At 40.2% G+C, this 22,317-nt stretch overlaps 1 protein-coding gene across 4 annotated transcripts in view; it reads right to left on the bottom strand.

Annotated features, from left to right (window-relative positions):
- Positions 1 to 22,317, bottom strand: part of LOC135197086 (uncharacterized) — a 230,264-nt gene that overhangs the window by 156,331 nt on the left and 51,616 nt on the right. For 2 of the 4 annotated variants that reach the window (XM_064224036.1, XM_064224041.1), the window contains exon 1: positions 7,238 to 7,286. The exons of 1 other annotated variant lie outside the window; for it this stretch is intronic. The gene's annotated coding sequence lies outside the window, so the exon portion shown is untranslated. Of the gene's footprint in view, positions 1 to 5,687; positions 5,919 to 7,237; positions 7,287 to 22,317 lie in introns of those variants that run through there. One more of the 4 variants, XM_064224037.1, reaches the window with a different exon arrangement.

The following is a 22,317-nucleotide window of genomic DNA, read 5'->3' as shown; positions in this document are numbered from 1 at the left end:
GGGGTACGGGGGGGCGAAGCCCCCCTGGTCAGGCAATGTTCCCTACTAGGTTAGGTTAGGTTAGGTTACATTCCTTACTAGGTTAGGTTAGGCCTTTAAGGGGGGGTACGGGGGGCGAAGCCCCCTGGTCAGGCAATATTCCCTACTAGGTTAGGTTAGGTTAGGTTACATTCCTTACTAGGTTACCTTAGGCCTTTAAGGGAGGTTACGTTAGGCCTTTAAGGGGGGGTACGGGGGGCAAAGCCCCTCTGGTCAGGCAACATTGCCTACTAGGTTAAGTTTCCTACTAGGTAAGGTTACATCCCCTGCTAGGTTAGGTTATGTTAGGTTGGTTTGGTTCTTTAAGGGGGGTTACAGCAGGTCCAACCCCACCCCTGGTCAGGCAACATCCCCTACAAGTTTAATTAGTTTTGTTATATGCTAACCTATGTTTAATTTGGTCTTTTGTATCTATTAAAACAACTATAGGCCCTATTACACATTTACCACTCAGGACTTAAATCCCACCCCCTCCTGGGCATCAAAGCATTTTTACTACTCCACCCCACCTCTCCTACCCTGTTTTCTACGGTCTGGCCTCCTGCCACCTCCTAACTGTAGAACTCCAACACTGTTGAATCTGCCGCCATGACATCCACTGCTGCATCTACTTCACGCTCACCCCAGCCCCTCATCAGGAACTCTTTGCCAACTTCATGTAACAATTGTTACATGAGTTACAAAGATTTTTCTGCCTGTTACTCAGGTAATTATGATCGACTAATCGGTTTTTGCTAGGACCACGGCCTCCTGAGAAAGCAGGTCTTTTGCCCCCATTCAGTTACAAAGATTTTTCTGCCTATTACTCAGGTAATTATGAACGGCTGGTCTGTTTATGCCAGGACCACGGCCTCCTGAGGAAGCAGGTCTTTTGCCCCCATTGTGGGAATGAGTGCCGCCTAGATCTGCAAAAAAAGGGCTTTAGGTAAATACCTTACGAATAGTTTGTTGGATTCTACATGTAACCGTGATATGACCCGGCCCTAGATTCATGGCAATATTATATTACACCTATACCATTTATGACCTACTCCATATTTTCATGTTTATAATTGGTATTTTTCCCTCCACGTTTACCTTTAGGTGTGACCGGTCTTATCGACCGCCTAGTAAGAAAGCGAAAAAACGCTGTTCTTACTACTTTTCATTGTTTAAGGGCACTTAGTTCTCTGGGTCCCACCTTGATGTTGAGACAGTTCTGTTCTTCGCATACCTGTATATGAGTGATTTTTTTTCTTACAAGGTTGCGAGAACAGAACTTGGACTGTCGGACTTAACAATTAATGATTGGGCCAGCTTCTCCCGGGAAGTAAGTATTTTGCTTATCCCCTCACCATTTTCCATTCATACCCCCTCCTTCTCCCCGCTCTCCCCCCCCCCCCTCCCTCTCTCTCATACACAACCTGCCTTGTATTATTATGAAATTTACCCTACTTAATTACCTCCCCTAACACTGACTTTTATTTCAGGTCATAGTTAATTGGTGCTTCCAACAGAAGAAGCAAATAAGTGGGCCCAGCACAATTGTTGAAATCGATGAGGCGAAGTTTGGGAGAAGAAAATACAACGTAGGTCGCCTCATCGAAGGCCAATGGGTATTCGGTGGTATCTGCAGGCAGACCCGGGAGTTTTTCGTTGTTCCCGTACCCGACAGGACGAGTGGGACTCTGCTTGCAGTTATCAAAGAATACATTGTGCCGGGTACCACTATTATTTCTGACTGTTGGAGGGCTTATGACTGCCTGCGAGATGAACGTTATGTCCAACCACTCGATGAACTTTGTGGACCCAGAAACCGGTGCCCATACTAATACTATCGAGAGGAGGTGGAGGGAACTCCGGCAGTCGACTCCAAGATACGGGAGGAGAATGTATAACTTCGTCGGGTACTTGGCTGTTGCTTATTTCAAGCTGCATTTTGAGGAACCCAAGACCCGCCTCCACGCATTCTTAAAGGCAGCTGCTGCTTTGTACCCTCCACCCCTTTAAGGTAAGGTCCAAACATTATTCTTAATTATTATGTTTTAGGAAAGTGAGTGTTAGGCTTTCGCCGAAAGTTGCGTCAAGGTATGTTACTATTCAGTGGGGTGCTGCTAAGACAACTCGTACCTTCCACCTTACCCCGCCCACCCCCTGTGCGTTACCTCCCCCCCCCCCCCCTTGTGAACATATGGCTCCGTGGTGGTTGGGAATTTAAACGTGGCGGCGGTGTGTTTACATTTCCTTCACCGTAACCAAAACTTGGTACCTTCCTATAGGACCGTTCTTCGGTGACTTAGACTATGGCAATTGACATTTTCTATGTTATTTTAGTTGCTTTACGAGGGTTGTAAGGAACATTTTTTCGTTTGGTTGGAACTAAACTTTAATATACCTTTGAGTTTGGTGCGGCTATTATGTAACTTTCAAAGGTCAATTACTGCTTAGTTACAGCCGGCCGAATGGATATTACTTTTAAATCTTGTACAGTAACTAAAATAACATAGGAATCAGTCACTTGCCATAGTCTAAGCCACCGCGGATTGCTTCTGTAGAAATACCAAACATTTTGAAGTAACAAAGTAAAGTTAAACTAAATAATGAGTAAAGTAAACAATTAAGGGAATAAAGCTTTGTGCCTCATAAACCATGTACTCGTGTACTGCCCGTAACTGTGTTTGTGGAGTGAGCGCTTAGGAACCAGGAACAACAACATAGTTAAAGTGCAATTTGGGGTGAATTAAGACCAAAACGTTTTAATAACAATCAAATAAGCACTGTGGAGTTTTAGTTGTGATGGCAGTAACAAGGTAAAAATGAATTCAGTTCAAACCATGACCCCAGGAATAAAGAGATTCATACTTTCACTAATGTAGGCAACAAAATTTTGTTTTATTGTGCTGATTACAACTGCAATCTTGAGTAAGATCAATTAAAGTTACATAGTATATACGCTAACATTGTTGAAATGAGTGCTGGGAAAGATGGTGGATTGTCTGTGGTTAGAATGGCCAGTCACGCAACTGCCACCTTATTGGATTTCAAAACTGCCTTGAAAACATATTTTACGAAGAGCTCACATGCTTATTTTTGTTTGTATGGGGCTTTCATATATCACATTATGCAGACGAAACTTCAATCTTTTGAGTGGTATGCTTAAAGATGTAATTGTATTCTTGTTTCACCAATTAAATATCGAGTGAATAAGGCTGAGCCACGCGATGACGATGGATCGTCTACGGTTGTTTACCCTATATGTAAACGCCATATGAACTAAAATAAGCATGTGAGCTCTTCTTAAAATATGTTTTCAAGGCACTTTTGAAATCTAATATGGCAGCAAGCGCGTGACTTGCCGTTCGTAACCACAGACAATCCACCATCTTTCCCAGCACTCGTTTGAACAATGTTAGCGTATTTATGTAACGTTTATTGATCTTACTCAAGATTGCAGTTGTAATCAGCACAATAAAACAACATTTTGTTGCCTAGGGTAAACAACCGATGGACTGGCCAACCCGCTGACTACCACGTTTGTGGCCACCCTCCGAAAAAGTACTTTAACACGTCCTGACGCCAGAGATGGTCATCAGTCATGAGTTGTTGGTGGTGAGAGGAATAGCTCGAGACCTCTACTCTCCTTTCGAAGTAAGTATTTTCTCCAAAGTTAGGAATTAAGTCCATGACTAAATATTGCCGGGGTCATCGTTTGAACTGAAATTCCTTTTTACCTTGTAATCGGTGGTTTTATCTTCACTGCCATCACAACTGAAACTCCACAGTGCTTATTTGATTGTAATTGTACACATTTTGGTCTTAATTCACTCCAAATTACACTTGAACCATGCTGTGGTTCCTGGTTCCTAAGCACTCACTCCACAAACACAGTTACGGGCAGCATACGAGTACATGATTTATGAGGCACAAAGCTTTATTCCCTTAATTGTTTACTTTACTCATTATTTAGTTTAACCTTACTTTATTACTTCAAAATGTTTATTTAATTCATGTCTATTATCCCTTTTTTGCAACCAAACTAACCCCCAAAAATTACAAATATTTCTGATGTGCTTACGAGCAGACGACGCAACGAAAAAAATTACTCATCGTTGCCAATCTAGTGGAGCTTCACACATACGCCGATGCATTTACAAACTGTTTCTATGAATTCTAGTTGTCATAGTTATGAAGTAATGATAAAATTGCTGTAATATGTATATATACTAAAATTAGGTAAGCTAATTTAATTTATTTCCCCAGTTTTTTGTATGTCTTATACCCAGTTTGGAGGGTAAACGCATACCAATTGACAACACTGATAAAGAATTGAAGAGGGCAAAATGCGCAAAGAATGCCATAGTTCCTTTGGATAAGTACTGGTTAGAGGTCATGTTTACGATTGTTGTGATGAAAGTGCCCCAGCGTCCATGGGTACAAGTGGTGTGCGGATTTAGCACAAGAAATGGGAAGTTTGTTGACACAAGCGACACTGCAAACTTCGAGATGGCGTCAATCTTCTAAACATTTTTAATTGCAAGTAAAAATTTCGAAAGCATCATGGGGGTAGTGTGCACTGCGTTGGCCACCTTTTTCATTACCCTCTGTTTAGCCTAAACCTTAAACTATGGCATTCATTTCTAACTTTGGAGAAAATACTTACTTTGAAAGGAGACTAGCGGTCTTGAGCTCCAGCTGTCACCACCAACAACTCATGACTGAAGGCCATCTCCGGTGTCAGGACATGTTAAAGTACTTTTTCGGAGGGTGGCCGAAAACGCGGTAATCAGTGAGTTGGCCAGTCCAGTCGGTTGTTTACCCTATCACATTCCGTTGATGAAACTTCAATTTTTCAATGGTATGCTTATGATGTAAAAGTACCCTTGTTTCACCAATTAAATATTGAATGAATAAGGCCAAGCCACGCGATGAAAAGACTGCGGTTGTTTGCCCTTTACCTAGAATTTAGGCCAAAGACCAAATATTACAAACTAGGTACGAGGCTATTCTGCACAGAAAGGGAAATTGACAATAAAAGGTTTGAAAGGTGTAACAGGAGGAAACCCTCGCAGTTGCTGTAAGCATTATTAGGTACTTGCCTAAACGCTGTGGCCCATGTCTATGGAACCAACAGCCTGTCCCTGACTTTCCAACGCTACTAATGTACCCAACAAAGTTAATTTAGCCAACTGGTAAAAATTTTGCCCTACTACTATTAGGTAGCTAGGTACTAGGCTAGGTATGGAGGTTGGGGTGGGGGTATAGTTACCTTATAAAGTCTTAATCTGATTAATCTTTTTCTCTGTTATTAGAGATCCAACAAAATGGACGCACATGCACAGAAAAATGTTGTGGTTGCGATAACAAGAATACTTCCCTAAATGCCATACTACTACCTAGGTAGCCTATTGCCTACAGATTTGGAAAGTCGGAAACCTACCAACTACCGGTTCCATTATAGCCTAGGTAGGTAGGCTATATGCCACACCGTACTTAAAACTTACCCGGACAAGCCCAACCAGGGGTTTACTAGTCTGCCAACATGCATTGCAAGAACAGCAAGCAGAGGTTACACACTAGGATAGGTAACACCCATAACTACTTAAGTAGGCTAGGCGCCACAGGCTAAAAAATATGAATGTAAATACCTAGGTAGGCTAGTACAGACTTACCACATTACACTGATGATGATCTACAATAATACCTAAGGTAGGCAAGGGAATGGACAAAGGATTGGTTAGTATGGCATTACTATTTACTGGATAGACATCAACACAAGGATAAATTAGCACAACTGAACAGCGGCGTTATGGACTTATGGTAAAGGCAAAGCCTTTACAACGGTGCCTCTTAATCGTATGATTTTTTTTTTTTTTTTTGTTACGCTCTTTAATTCATGTTCTCTTTTCCCATATCTGATTTAAGGTCTCTTGTCTTATTTCATTATGTTCCTCTTTACATAGGAATTTCCCAACGATATCAATTTAATTTTCTTCATAAGGTTGCTGAAGGCCAATTATGTGTGTGAGTCACCGTGTATGTGTGTGTGTGTGACTGTGTGTGTCACCCTCTTGAGTCATGTCTACCAACTACAATTAGGTAATGTTTCTCATAAACACAGTAGACGCTTTTATTTAATAGGAAGGAAACTGGTAGATCTGGGTAACAACTCCGCGTCGAGTATTTCTTTGAAAATTGCAGTTTCCTATAGTATTTGTGTTGCTTATTAAGAAATTACCTTTATTTTTGGGGGTCTACTGTAATTAACCAATCAGAGGCCAGTAATAAACACGGCGAAATACATTTGACGTCCCACCCCAAAATCCCTAGTGGCCGTTGTATTAACGGGAACGTTCCTTGCAGTCCGTGCGGAGTTATTCCCTAGACTTACCAGGGATAATTCTAAAGAATAGTTCCGCACGGACTGCAAGGAACGTAACCGCGAATACGACATCCACTAGAGATTAGGGCGTCCAATGTATTTCGCCGTATTTAGTACTGGCCCCTGTGGGTTAATTACAGCCGTCCGAATAAATATTACTTAAAACTCTTGTTCAGGAGGTAAAACTGCAAAGAAAAACCGCAACGGCCACAGTCTAGGCCGCCGCGGAATAGTAATATAGATCTATCTTACCAACAAACTCAGATATTTTAATATATACGTATATGCGTATATATATCACCTACTAGTACTCCATTACCGTTGCACTATGAATGTTAGGAGAGTTGAAAGTAAGGTGGCCGAATAAAAGATAAGGAGGTAAAGTGAAAGAAACGAAAGGGGTTACAACTAAGGAACGATGGCTCGCTGCAAAGAACCTTAAAGTAATGCCCATAATGCATCGCATGAGGTGCAGTGACGGCACTAGTTCCCTATGAGTTGCAGACATTGGAATAGGCTACATGACTAAGTCTTGCAGCTTGAAATTCTGGTTGCACAAGACCTTTGGGGAAAAAACATGATTCCCAGCATTCGGGGCATTTATTAACGTTTGGGTAAAAGACTAGTCATTTCAATATTGGTAGATGGAAATGTAAGCTTAGTACTACCTATGTCTTCGAGTAAGATAAAAAGAAGTTCGTCTAACCCAAAACAAGACAAGGTTTAGTGGTCATTTGATCGTATATCATTACCGACACCTAAGATTAAACATTTATTTCCCTCTACACCATTTACGAAAAACATGAAAGAATAATATATTCACTTCAGTACATTACTTACTCTTCCTGTCGAAGCCAACGACCGATCCTTACTGCAATTACGAAAGGATTCTGTAAAGTTTGGATCTTATTATGGATTTACCATTTTTCCCGTGTCCTTTACAGTTCTTTTACCTTGACGATAGATGGCAGCTCGAACTGCATGATAATGTGCTGCTAACTGAGGTCATATGGCTGTAAAATTAGATTTAAAAGGCATCTTTTATTATATCATGGGTAAAATACGTTAATGTTTTCTTATGAGATGTCATAATAAATAATTAGAATGCACTCTCTGTCCCCAAATCAAGATTTTTTAGATGCACATTCTATTCAAATTCACAACTCGTCATTATTATTATTATTACTATTATTATTATTATTTTGTTTTTTTTTTTTTTTTTTTTTTTTTTTTTTTTTTTTTTTTTTTTTTTTTTTTTTTTTTTTTTTTTTTTTTTTTTTGCTCTATCACAGTCCTCCAATTCGACTGGGTGGTATTTATAGTGTGGGGTTCCGGGTTGCATCATGCCTCCTTAGGAGTCCATCACTTTTCATACTATGTGTGCCGTTTCTAGGATCACACTCTTCTGCATGAGTCCTGGAGCTACTTCAGCCTCTAGTTTTCTAGATTCCTTTTCAGGGATCTTGGGATTGTGCCTAGTGTTCCTATGATTATGGGTACAATTTCCACTGGCATATCCCATATCCTTCTTATTTCTATTTTCAGATCTTGATACTTATCCATTTTTCCCTCTCTTTCTCTTCAACTCTGGTGTCCCATGGTATTGGCGACATCAATGAGTGATACTTTCTTCTTGATTTTGTCAATCAACGTCACGTCTGGTCTATTTGCCCGTATCGCCCTATCTGTTCTGATACCATAGTCCCAGAGGATCTTTGCCTGATTGTTTTCTATCACTCCTTCAGGTTGGTGCTCGTACCACTTATTACTGCAAGGTAGCTGATGTTTCTTGCACAGGCTCCAGTGGAGGGCTTTTGCCACTGAATCATGCCTCTTTTGTACTGATTCTGTGCAAGTGCTGGACATTCGCTTGCTATGTGGTTTATGGTTTCATTTTTCATATTGCACTTCCTACATATGGGAGAGATGTTATTTCTGTCTATTGTTCTTTGAACATATGTGGTTCTTAGGGCCTGATCTTGTGCCGCTGTTATCATTCCTTCAGTTTCCTTCTTTAGCTCTCCCCTCTGTAGCCATTGCCACGTGTCATCGCTGGCTAGTTCTTTAGTCTGTCTTATGTATTGTCCGTGCATTGGTTTGTTGTGCCAGTCCTCTGTTCTGTCTGTCATTCTCTTGTCTCTGTATATTTCTGGGTCTTCGTCTACTTTTATTAGTCCTTCTTCCCATGCACTCTTTAGCCACTCGTCTTCACTGGTTTTCAGATATTGCCCCAGTGCTCTGTTCTCGATGTTGACGCAGTCCTCTATACTTAGTAGTCCTCTCCCTCCTTCCTTTCGTGTAATGTATAGTCTGTCCGTATTTGCTCTTGGGTGTAGTGCTTTGTGTATTGTCATATGCTTCCTGGTTTTCTGATCTATGCTGCGGAGTTCTGCCTTCGTCCATTCCACTATTCCTGCGCTCTATCTGATTACTGGCACTGCCCATGAGTTTATGGCTTTTAACATATTTCCGGCGTTGATCGTGTCCTTCATCTCTTGGTGTTCTATATCCCCTCCTTCCATTATTCCCAAGTATTTGTATCCAGTCACATCTATGTGTTTGATGTTGCTCCCATCTGGTAGCTTTATCCCTTCAGTTCTTGTTACTTTGCCCTTTTGTATGTTGACTAAGGCGCATTTTTCTATTCCAAACTCCATCCTGATGTCCCCAGATACAATCCTTACAGTCTGGATTAGGGTATCTATTTCCTTGATGCTCTTACCATACAGCTTGATGTCGTCCATGAACATCAGATGGTTAATTCTGTTGCCTCTTTTCTTGAGTTGGTACCCGGCATCCATCTCCTGTAGTACTTTTGTCATGGGAATCATGGCTACTACGAAGAGTAGTGGGGACAGTGAGTCTCCCTGGAAGATCCCTCTCCTGATATTAACCTCTGCTAGACTTATTCCAGAGCTTGTAAGTATTGTATTCCAGTTGTGCATTGTATTTTTGAGGAAGCTGATGGTGTTTTCCTCTGCCCCATATATTTTCAGGCATTCTATTAGCCATGTGTGTAGTATCATGTCGACGGCCTATGCCATGCTTAGGTTGGTTTTCCTTCGCCTACTGTTCTTCATTACCATTTTGTCTATCAGGAGCTGGTCTTTTGTGCCCCTACACTTACTTCTGCAGCCTTTCTGTTGGTGGGGGATGGTGTTTGTCTCCTCTAGGTAGTTGTATAGTCTTTCACTGATGATACCTGTTAGTAACTTCCACATTATTGGTAGGCAGGTGATAGGCCTGTAGTTACTGGCTATATTTCCCTTACTCTTGTCTTTTTGTACTAAGGATGTCCTTCCTGTGGTCATCCATTTGGGTGCATGGTGATTTGAGATACAATGCTGGAGTTGTTCTGCTATTGTGGGTGTAGGGCCTTGAAGTTTTTGAACCAGTATCCATGGACTTCATCGGGACCTGGGGCTTTCCAGTTTGGCATTTTCTTTAGTTGGTGTCTGACTGCGTCTGTCGTGATCTCTGTGAATCTTTGTTTTATTCTCCCTGCTTCTTCTTCCTTGACATCCTGGAGCCATGTTGCATGTTTGTTGTGCGATACTGGATTGCTCCATATGTTTTCCCAGAGTCTCATACTTGGTTCGGCTTCAGGAATTTCTTGGTAGTTGTCTTCCCCTCTTAGTTGGCTGTATAGTCTTTTCTGGTTAGTTCCGAATAGTTTGTTCTGTTGGTATCCCTTATTCCTGTACATGTACCGTTGGATCTTATGTGCTTTAGCCTTAAGCCTCTGTTTTACATCTTCTATTGTGTTGTTTAGTCCCCTCTCGTGTACTTTGTATTTCTCGTTGAGTTCCTCCCTTGTTTTCTTGCTTCTTAGCCTTTTTTCTGCCATCTCTTTCAGTTTACTCAAGTCAGATCTCATCACCCTGATTTGCTTTTCCAGGCGCCTTTTCCAGGGAGGTTGCTGTTTTGGTTTCTGTTGGGTTGGTTGTGCTGGTGGTGTTGGTGTTTGTATCCCCATCAGTTCTGCTACTAATCTTGCTCCTGCATATGCCAAGTTATTTGTTTCTGTGATGCTGGTGGTGTGTATTATGCCCATTATTTCATTGACCTCATTTGTTTTCTCCCTTAATTTCTTGGCGTTGTAGGCTTTCATGGAGGGGATCTTTGTTCTCTCTGTATCTGGCTCCATCCATTGTCTAATCTTTTCTACCCATTCCGTCCTCTCTGTTACTTCATCGGTGTTTCTTCATGTGTCGTTGTTTGATACCTCATCATCCCTGTCGTCTTCTGTGGCATCGTCTCTCAGTTCGTCCTCGTGTAATTCGTTGTCGTGTGACATTTCCCTTTCCAGTTCTTCTCTTTCTGTTGGGGAGAGCCAGTTCTTTTTCTTTATGTTCCTACTTGGTCTGCCAGCCTCTGCTCTGTTTGGGGGGTGTTATTCCTCTCATTCCAGATGTTGACCAACCTTCTTCTATATCCTCTCTCTGTCGGGTTGCTTCTGATGTAGCATCTCCATATTTCCTTATTTTCTTCTCTTGTCCATTTCTTCCTTTGGTTTGCTTCTGTAGCTCCAATTTCAGGCTGTTGGTTACTGTCATTGTGGTGGTCAGTTGTTGGATGACGACCTCCAAGTACCTGACCATCTTCCCCTTCAATTGGGTTGAATACCTGGCTGCCGGACGAAGCTCCTCTGTTGCCAGAGGTTCCATTTACATCGTTGTCGTTTTTTATTCCTTCATTTCTTTCCATCATTGCTGAGTTTTGCTATTTAACCCATAGCTGAACCCTACCCCATCAGGGATAGGTACTCATTTACAGCTGAGTAGACTGAGGAAATTATGATAAAGATCCTTTCCCAAGGAATCAACGCCGAGGAGAGCGGTCACCCATCCAACGACTGACCATCCCCAATGTTGCTTAACCAGTCGACAACATCAGAAAAAAGAAATCTGCGGGAGTACGGCGTTGATTGAAGCCAGGTACCACCAGGAATGTGAATGTATAGGCTACAACACAAACACCACACACACACACATATATATATATATTAGTGATATATATGTATATATGAAATATATATATATATATATTACTATATATATAGTGTGTGTGTGTGTGGGTGTGTGTGTTGTGTGTGTGTGAACGACGAAAATATTATATATATATATGAATTATATATATATATATATATATATATATATATATATATATATATATATATATATCATACACTCTTATGTTTTGGTCGGCCTTGAGGTCCCAAATACGTAAAGGAAAAATATTAGAGGGAAAAAGTGAAAATGGAAGGCTTCTGACTTACCTTGGATACCCATAAAAAGGATTGATTTGGTTAGTTTACTCTAGAATGGTCGCCATGAAAACCAGCTATAGTCAAACTCATCCTTTTTGGCCACTGAGGCATCGGTCGAGTATACCGGGGATTTTCCCCACCGTTGCCACGTCTACCCAGGTAATTCCGCCCCACCTCTTTCTCTCTCAGATTGATCTTTGTTATTTTGACTTTGTTTCCACACCACCATGAAGGTAAAAGTCAAGGGGCATTATTTTTATAGAGGTCTCCCCAGTAGACCTAATCTTTTCCATGCTGTTAATGAGATTCTTTGTCTGAGCTGTCCTCGATGTTAATAACGAATGACTCTATAAATCACTCAACTGCTATATCTTGCTTCGCATCTTGTTCTATAAATTTCTCAGCGTGTTTTATTGCCTGCTTCCAGTTTTCCGCTGTCACAGTGTTTAAAGCATCTTTAACTAAATGCTTCAGTTCAGCAATTTTGAATGTATTTCTCTTGGATATGTAAGTGTTTACTTGCGCCCATATAAGCTCTATCGGGTTGTATTGACAGTGGTAAGGGGGTAGTCGTACAACTGTACGTCCTGCTTCTGAAGCAAGCGTATCAATCACCTAAGTTTTCTTTCCATTAGTCTTTTTTTTTTTTTGCGAGTTCAGAGAGCTCCACTTTCAGCATTCGTCACGTAGATGTGCACCCTTCTTAATAAGTCAGTACTTTATTACTTCCTTTCTTCAAGATTTTGTTGGGTTTTGGTCAAGCACCATCGAGTGGTATGATGCGTTGTCCATCACAATTACAGACTTCGGGGGGAAGTTGGGTAACAACTGGGTTTTAAACAATTGCTCGAAAACTGCAGCATTCATCTGCCTGCTTGTGATAATCACCATTTTTTGCTTGGAAAAATAATTCAGCATTCTCGACAAAGCCTTCTTTCGTTCCTGCGATTTCCTTTTCCTATAAGGGGCTTTACTCCTGTTGCTTGTTTGAAGGCCGTGTCAGTCCAACACTTTGCAATAGTGTAATTTTGATTGACCCAGGTTTCGTCAAGAAAAACGAAGTTTTCAAAGGACTGTCCGATTTCCCGCATCCCTCTCAAAAATCTCGTGCGAGCTACAGCAACATCATTTCGTTCCATAAGGAACTTACGGCCATCAACTTGAGAAAATTGGAAGCCAATCTACAACAGGACTCTTTGAAGTGATTCAACACTACCATTGTAAGATATTTTCTCCTCCTGCTCTTCCGTGACTTTGTTTAGAGTAGGGATTTCACTTCTCTCGTAAAATGCCAATACAGTTCTTCTTAAGATACACTAATCAAAGTCATCAAAATTAGTAAATGTTGCAGGCTGACTTTTTGTTGGTGAATGGAAGACAGGTTTCTTGTGTTCAGCCTCTAACCACCATTCTTGGTTTGGTTTGCTGCAAATCCTTCTAACAGTCCTTTCACTTGCTTTGGTGGCTTTGGCTGTCTGAGCAAGGGATTGAGTGAATGGCAACTAAGGTGCACCGCTGGCCTTTTCATCTAAAAAGTACTGATTTACATTGTATATTATTTCCTTTGCTTGACTATGCAGGCGGGGGCGGCGAGGAGTAGGAGATGTATCCATGTTGGGTCAGTGACTCAGTGACACAGAATGACCTTCAGTGTCCAGAGACGGAGAGAGGTGGCCGCAGAGCACAATGACAGTACAGCGGTGTTGTCAAATCTCAGGAAAACATTTTTAATATAAATTCTCCTATCAAAAACTTAGTCATCCTTAAGCAAATGAAGTTTTATTATAAGACAGAGTAATTACCATATATTTGGTTAGTATAAAGAATATGACACATTTTATCGTCACTGTCATGGCGTATGTATAGAATTGTGGCACCTGTGTGGAAAATCTAGGCTAAACGCGGCCAACGCCTCAGTGGCCAAAAAGGATGAGTTTGACTATAATTACTTTACATTACATTTATTTACAAGAGGCCGTGGAATGGCCTAGGATAAGGTAAGGCACTTGACCGCACGTGGACCAACTACTATCTCTCACAAGAGGAGTGCTGGCTAAAATCAAATGTACTTCAATGCTGGTTTCCAAAATTGATCACAGGTATCTTGCATTAAGGAAGCGCTTGTGAGCGAGGAGACATGACACGTGACTCAGCAAAGATCTGGAAAAGTTCCCAGATTAGACACAAGATAAAATAAGGACTACTTTCTCTATAATTCAGCTACCAGGGCAGTCATTTTTAATAAACACACACTGGGGAGGAGCTCTAGTGTTTAAATGGAATATTCAATGAAGACTTAAGCTTGAACAGGTCACAGGGGTAACACGTTTGTCCCGATGGTGACAAAGGAATTTCAGTATAGAGGTGATACAAAGGAGATTTGAAATGAAAATAGCGAGATTCTTCTTGGAGGAATAGAGCTGGTTGGATTTTGCACTTTCTAGACGTACCTTCGATCCTTAGAGGCTTGAACATGTGTCGTGATGTATGAAGGGGGGGCTCCAACCAGCGTGGCAAGGACAAAGGCTGACTTCCGGTCAGAGGGAGGACACGTTTGTCCTACAGGAGTAGCTAGCTTGGACTGAGAAAGAGGCTGCGTGGTTTTGAATGGCGTGAGACTCGCCTACAGCCTCCGGCAGCATTGACTGGAAAGATGCAAAAACACAACCAGCGAATTTGTAGGGAAAAGAGGTCTTGTGCTAGGAATTCCTAAAGCTCACATCGAGGCCTATCTAATCCTGTGACCTGCCTTTATTACCCTAAATTCGAGGCTATAGTTAACGACTTATTTTCTCCCCTGCTGCTAACGGAAATGCCTATCTTGGTTCTGCCTTGTGTTTCCCTCCTAAAATCAGCTGATTAGGGGAAAATGGCTGCTCTTCTAGCAACTGAATAATTTAACTAAATGCGGGGTAGACGAGGGGGGCAATAAACGTAATAATATATATATATATATATATATAGATATATTAATATAATATATTCATATATATATATATAATATATTATTAGTTATCAATTGGCAAAGGTATATTTCCATTTCCACTTGAGCATCAATAGACAAGAGAAGTATTATACATAATTATTGAAATGAAAAATTAGAGTTGAGGATCAATCAATTATACAAATCTATCAGATGTAAAGAATTTCAGGCAGCTTCTACTGTACTCTTTCCTTAAGTGACTAATGACATGTTAATATTTAAGAACCAATTGTGTTTCTGTTTAACAGTACCACGTAATAGCGAGAGAGAGAGAGAGAGAGAGAGAGAGAGAGAGAGAGAGAGAAATTTCTTTGGTTGAAGAATTCCAAGGGGTTGAATATTGAATAGGAAGAAGAATTCTGACGTCGTCTTTCAAAACGTCCCTGACCGTGACTTACAAAATATTTGGTGAGGTAATTGCTGAGTCACGCTTAGTAAGGACATACGTTAGGACTGATACAAATGCTGTGCTGGTGTTGCGTAGGTTGGGATTATAGGCGTTAGGGGTGATAAAGGCAAGAATCAGACTAGAATGAGAGTTGCTTTAATTTTGTAGAGTTGACGTATTGTCAAAAGTCGCCAGAAGGAGCCGTTCATAAGGTTTTGCTTCAGAGTATCATTTGTTTCTTATAGACATTTTGAATACCAAAACGGTAACTTTGTATGTTCAAATCCTTTTCCTTTGAAGATTGAAGACCTCAGTTATTTTCAGTTGGGTTTTCAAGGACAGATTGCTTCGAAAAGGTATTTTGGTCAGATTTCAGAGAAATTCGGAGGAACCTTACTTGAGATTACCATTTTTCATTATTTATAATTTTTTTTTAAACAAAAGTAATCTTAACGTATTATATTTAAGAATAAAACCAGGAGAAAATTATGCAAGAACATGATAGGTCTTCATCTGAAGAAATTTCTAAATTTTCCAAGGAAATGGTCTGAATTTCTACTTTGTTCCATAATTAATGGGAATTGAAAGCAAACGACGCTGACTTTCAGGAACAGGGTAAATGTTTAATTGGAATACAGTACCAGAATTATTCGACTGAACTTTTGTATCCCAAAATTTAACCGATATGGTTTGCATTTAGTCAGACTTTAGAAGTATGAAGATTAAACATAATTTAGACATTCTCTCTCTCTCTCTCTCTCTCTCTCTCTCTCTCTCTCTCTCTCTCTCTCTCTCTCTCTCTCTCTTTAGATATTCCAATCGCATTTGGTGTAACTTAGGACAACTACCTATTGCATATTTATTAGCGTGTAACAAAAGTGTAGAGATGCTTCGTGACTCTGAGCATTTATAACTAAATGACAGAGACCAGTAAACCCTTACCCTGAAATTAGCAAAAATAGCAGAAATGATAAAAAATAGAAGTGAAATTTTGCGAGGAATAAAAATTAAGGTAGTTTTCAGGAAAAGAGCAAATAATAAATCAGAAAAATAATATTGTTCCAAAAATAAAAAAAATAAAAGCAAACGAAAAAATAGAAGGAAAAGAAAATAGGATAAAAGGCTACAAGTGGGAATGAATACTTTACCAGGATAAGCACACACACACACACACACAAAAAACACGGCATTGACCGTGAACTTCACCTTCGTAGGTAAAGGGGACTGGCCGGGCGTGTTTCCCCCAAATCCATTGTTATTATTTTTTTTCTTGGAGAAAAAAAGAAAATTACTTCAGGAACAAGATGCTGCCAAGATCCTGGACGAGAGAGAGAGAGAGAGAGAGAGAGAGAGAGAGAGAGAGACTGTTGACAATGATGATGATATTGATAAAGCTGATGATTTCTGGGACAAAATAATTCCTTTTGTGAGAAGTAAGCAGAGTTTTAAAAGAGAGCAGAAATGAACCTCACTTTTTGGAGGGAGTTTGAGGGAGGGGACCCATTTGTCGGGTCGGAGTTTGGAAATTAGATCATAAGTGCAAGAAAAAAAAAAAAAACTCCTGGAAACAATAGTGGTCTGTATTTTAAGGATTATTTTTTTCCTGAAACGGAATAAGGAATGATCATCACCAGGGAACAGTGCACATTTTAACATTATACCAGGTAAGAAAAATTGTCGCCTAGTAAGAAGCATTTTTGACAACTGGGCAACCAGATAAATCCCCAAAATTGACAGGAATTTTTCAGAAATGGAAAAGTTGCCCTTGCTGTAGAGTTTGGTGTCCATTTTCATTTAGATTTTGAGTATCTACAGTAGCAATATCGATGATGGAAATGTGTTCTATTGCCTTCAAATCCCACTAAAAGTTTTGGCCGTTGGGGGGAGCGCCCACCCCTGACCCCCTAGCTTTATGCCTCATTCTTACGGTGCTCCGCGGCAGTAGTACAGTAGTATTCCCTGTATTGCAAATCCTAATAGCCATCCATCTGGTCGCCCACTGAAATTTCCTTAAAATCTGCACTGCCAGGGAGGATGAGTTTATATTTATTTCTTTGAGAAACAAGTATATTATAATTTATAGTCAGGGTAGAAACGGTATACTTTGTGATCTTTTCTGTTCAAATAATCGATTTGTATTGATGATATTTTACGTTTTAAAGATAATTCTTCTGTTAGAATTTGTAGCTAACGCTTGCAATCCCATAAACTATATAATAGCATCGTGTTTCTGCTAATATCATCACTTCTACAAAAGATGAATCTATAATGAAAGATTGGTTCTTAGATAAATGTCCAAATAAACACTGTCGTCCTCGAACACTATAATTCATAATAGTATACAAAATGTCGAGGTTAAAATGAGGCAAAATAATTTTTGTAAGTGGTGAGAAATGCAATACTAAGAAATGCGATCTAATGACTGTGATGTTAAAATAGATACCTCTGTCGTAATATAAAAATAATGGAAACAAGTACATTCTTCTTGTATTTCGTTCGTTTCCTATGTCTTTAAACAGATATGCAGTCCAAGGTTAGCCATTATTATTATTATTATTATTATTATTATTATCATTTTTTTTTATTTTATTTTGCTCTATCACAGTCCTCCAATTCGACTGGGTGATATTTATAGTGTGGGGTTCCGGGTTGCACCCTGCCTCCTTAGGAGTCCATCACTTTTCTTGCTATGTGCGCCGTTTCTAGGATCACACTCTTCTGCATGAGTCCTGGAGCTACTTCAGCCTCTAGTTTTTCTAGATTCCTTTTCAGGGATCTTGGGATCGTGCCTAATGCTCCTATGATTATGGGTACAATTTCCAGTGGCATATCCCATATCCTTCTTATTTCTATTTTCAGGTCTTGATGCTTATCCATTTTTTCCCTCTCTTTCTCTTCAACTCTGGTGTCCCATGGTATTGCGACATCAATGAGTGATACTTTCTTCTTGACTTTGTCAATCAACGTCACGTCTGGTCTACTTGCACGTATCACCCTGTCTGTTCTGATACCATATCTGGTTCTTAGGGCCTGATCTTGTGCCGCTGTTATCATTCCTGCAGTTTCCTTCTTTAGCTCTCCCCTCTGTAGCCATTGCCATGTGTCATCGCTGGCTAGTTCTTTAGTCTGTCTCATGTATTGTCCGTGCATTGGTTTGTTGTGCCAGTCCTCTGTTCTGTTTGTCATTGTCCTGTCTCTGTATATTTCTGGGTCTTCGTCTGCTTTTATTAGTCCTTCCTCCCATGCACTCTTTAGCCACTCGTCTTCACTGGTTTTCAGATATTGCCCCAGTGCTCTGTTCTCGATGTTGACGCAGTCCTCTATACTTAGTAGTCCTCTCCCTCCTTCCTTTCGTGTTATGTATAGTCTGTCTGTATTTGCTCTTGGGTGTAGTGCTTTGTGTATTATCATATGTTTCCTGGTTTTCTGATCTATGCTGCGGAGTTCTGCCTTCGTCCATTCCACTATTCCTGCGCTGTATCTGATTAGTGGCACTGCCCATGTGTTTATGGCTTTTATCATATTTCCGGCGTTATTATTATTATTATTATTATTATTATTATTATTATTATTATTATTATTATTATTTTGTGATATCCTCTTGGAACAAAATGTCGAATATATGTTGCGTTTCCTGTTTTAGTCTTTCCTTGTTTACAAAGCCAGCGAATTTGCGAAATATTTACACCTCTTTTATCTTTAAAGGCTGCTGTGATGCCTTTACGAACTGTAGGACTATTTCACCTCTCTTACTTCGCGGCTATTCGTCTGATATCTGTGGCTGTGATTAGGCATATTTATCAAGATACAATAAGATCTTCAATAATTTTTCTCTGATTTAGGGCAACTCATCATTAGCTTCGGTATACTAACCAGATAGGATCGTTTCTAAGGGAACAGTATCGAGCTAACAAAATACAGTTTTGGAACAAGAAGTCCAAAAACCTCTCATCGAGGCCAACCTAAAATCATATCGCCTACTTCCTAGCCAGAAATCTTCCATAGTAAGAAAATGCGAGCGGATCTTTCCTGTATGGGGGCGTGGTAGGCAGGGGATCGGGAGGGCAGGGAGAACATGACACATCCACACTCCTCCTGTAAACCTGTTTGTCAGCACCGGGTGGAGTAGGTAGGGGATCGGGACGGTAGGGGAGACGTGACGGGCAGCGCCGGGATCCAACATGAGCTTCTGCTACAGTTCTCGGACTCGCTGTATTTTGATAGCCCCACAAAGTGTCCTGTGATCTTAGTCCTCCTAGAAAGCCTGTTAGACCAAGGTACCTAGAGTAAGAGGTAGCGTCATCCCCATTGAGCGCTGTAGTAACATAAACCAAAATATGATTTTTACCTGTTTGTTTTTCAAGTTTCATTATAATAAAAATAGCTTTGTACCTAAGCCTAAAGGAAAGTTTAGATTTTTTGTTGCACTCCTGATAATGATACTGACAATGATAAAAAAAATAAAAAAAACAATAAAAAAACAAGCCGTAATTGAAAACTTCTCTGTTCTGATTGGCTAGCTATGAATGACGTCACTAAGCTCCTCCCCATTTATACCATGCTTGTCATCTTTCAATAGTCAAAGGGGGAAGGCGGTTGACATTTTAACATAGCTAAGTTATGGTGTCTTGTGCCACATAAATCAGAAAAACGTAGGACATATGTACATTTTCATTGATTTTCAAGAAATATTATCGCAGGTGACGTCATATCTGTAGAATGACGTCTTCATCCATTTAGGAGTCGAATTTCCGTCAGTCCTATTATCAAATTTCCGTCAGTCCTACTATCAAATTACAATTACAGCTAAAATTAATGATGAACAGAAATAAAGAATTACAATTACGATTACCTTAAAATGTGTAATCAATTATATTTCAATTAAACTACAAATACTCCAAGTCTGCTGACAGCACACAGCCCTGGTGTAAAGGGGGCGTGGCTTAGGCAGACAAGAGATGCCGACTAGTCAATTTCCTTCGCTCCAGATGCAACCACCTTACTTAAAACCACCTTGTGTTAGACAAGATTGTGTCTGACTATTTTGTAATTATAAGCGAGAAACAGTTTTGTCACACTTTCCACCCTTCCCTTGGAGATACTTGTGGAATAACGGGAGACAGAAGTGAATTAAATCAAAACTTTTCTTAAATGTTAATAATGAGAAAAACAATCATTTGAAAATACTTGAAAAAGGCTGCAATTACAGAGACCTAAAATAAAATCGAAGGTCTCTAAAGTTACATAAAGAAGTCATTTTTTAATTAGATTTATGAAAGTCAGGCCGTCAAGTCAAGCACTAGGGCACTGGGCCGTTCAACGTTTACGACAGAGAAAATAAGAAGTCGGGGAGGTTGGACAGCAACTTAAAGAGGTCCAGAAGGTAAAGGAAATGAGGCGTAAGGTTCTAAAGATGGAACTGAGAGACAACCCCACGGTTCCACTATGAGGTAAAAGTTAGATTGGTTGGAAAGCAAAACTGAAGAAAGGGAAGGGAAATGGAAGTAAGGACAAAGCTAAAAAGTGGATGCTGCACGGGACCGAAGGACCCTGGAAACAGCTTTCTAGTAATGCCTAGAGTTCAGCAAGCGAGGCGCACTGACGACACTACCTCAGTACGAGAGAGACAGAGGCTCTTAATAAAAAGAGTGAGATCCTATGAGACACACTACCATTGAACTGACTGTCACTTCACGAAGATTGCCTATTTTAAGACAAGTAGTTACTGTCATGTGGGTGTTATGGGAGTCTAATCCCAATTGCAACGTAAATACGGCAACTGTCATCACTTCCAATATCTGCAGTCTGTGCACGTAGTGATATTCCGTGAGATATATGTTACTGAGGTTAGTGCCATCAGTGCACCTCACGCAGTGCACTGTAGGCATTACTTCAGGTTCTTTGCAACGTCTCTTCGGCCCCAAGCTGCAACCCCTTTCATTCCTTTTACTGTACCTCCGTTCGTATTCTCTTTCTTCCATCTTACCTTTCACCCTCTCCTAACAATTGATTCTTAGTGAAACTGCAAGGCTTTCGTCCTGTCACGCCTTTCATTTCTTTTTACCGTCAATTTCCGTTTCAGCGCTGAATGACCTCAGACGTCCCAACGTGCTTTGCCTTTGGCCTAAATTGTATTTCCTATCTTTTATTTATGTTAACAGTACTATCATGTCTTGAGTTTCACGGAGCTGCAGTCAGCATTCCAATGGTTTTACAACTGATGCAGTCTCAGGAAGTCGACGTTTGTTAAGTCATCACTGTCGCGGTCCACAAAACTTTAATCACGGCCCGGTGGTGGCTTGTCCTATATCGTTGCCAGACGCACGATTATGGCTAAATTTAACCTTAAATAAAATAAAAACCACAGAGGTTAGAGGACTGCAGTTTGGTATGTTTGATGATTGGAGGGTGGATGATCAACATGCCAATTGCAGCCCTCTTTAGCCTCATTGGTTTTTCAGATCTGAGGGCGGACAGAACAAGTGTAGACGGAGAAACAAATAGCCATCTCAGTTTTCGAAAACTAATATGTGGCTCCTGTGACCATAATTTCAATATCCAGATAGAGCTCAACCGGTGTGACGTCATTATGATTTTGTTATAGTTGAACTAAGCTGGCTTTGCGCCAACACTGGCTCTTCTTCCCATGAGCAACAATGACGTCACAGTGTGTATAGTCAGTCTGTAGAACAAAATTGCCGCCAGAAGAATAATAGGTGATCGTCTGTGTTACTGTTGCATCACTTCTCTCTGCTTGAATTAATAATAAGTCCTGGAATGGGGATTAGTTTCACTTTCTCTTCAAGCAGTTTCACATTATCACGATGACCGCCTTTACAATAACAACAACTACAACAACTATTTCTACTATTACTACTACTGTAATCATCATCTATGCAAGTCAATTAGTGAGTTCCGCATTTTACTATAAGTAGAGGACACCTCAAAATTCAAGGTCGAAGAGCAGCGTAGTGGCATTTCAAATGATGCAATATAGCACAAATTATTAATCAGTTGTTCTCTGAATTGAAAATTCACAACGATAATACGATTACAACCCTGATACACTTACATCCTGGCTCACAGGACAATAATGTTTTTTAAGGATTTTGCTAGGTTCCTGTTTTATGAATATTGCAGCAAGTAACAATCTACTTTTTAAAAAAATGATTGATACTACATGAAAACTTCAGCTTTCACCCGATAAGTTTACATAACGCTTTATTATTAAGCTTATGCGAATAACATTTGATTTATGAAGAGATCCTGGGCTGTAACTA

The sequence above is a fragment of the Macrobrachium nipponense genome, chromosome 18 (assembly GCF_015104395.2).
Source record: "Macrobrachium nipponense isolate FS-2020 chromosome 18, ASM1510439v2, whole genome shotgun sequence".
NCBI lineage: Eukaryota > Metazoa > Arthropoda > Malacostraca > Decapoda > Palaemonidae > Macrobrachium > Macrobrachium nipponense.
This window is presented reverse-complemented; position numbering and strand designations above follow the sequence as displayed.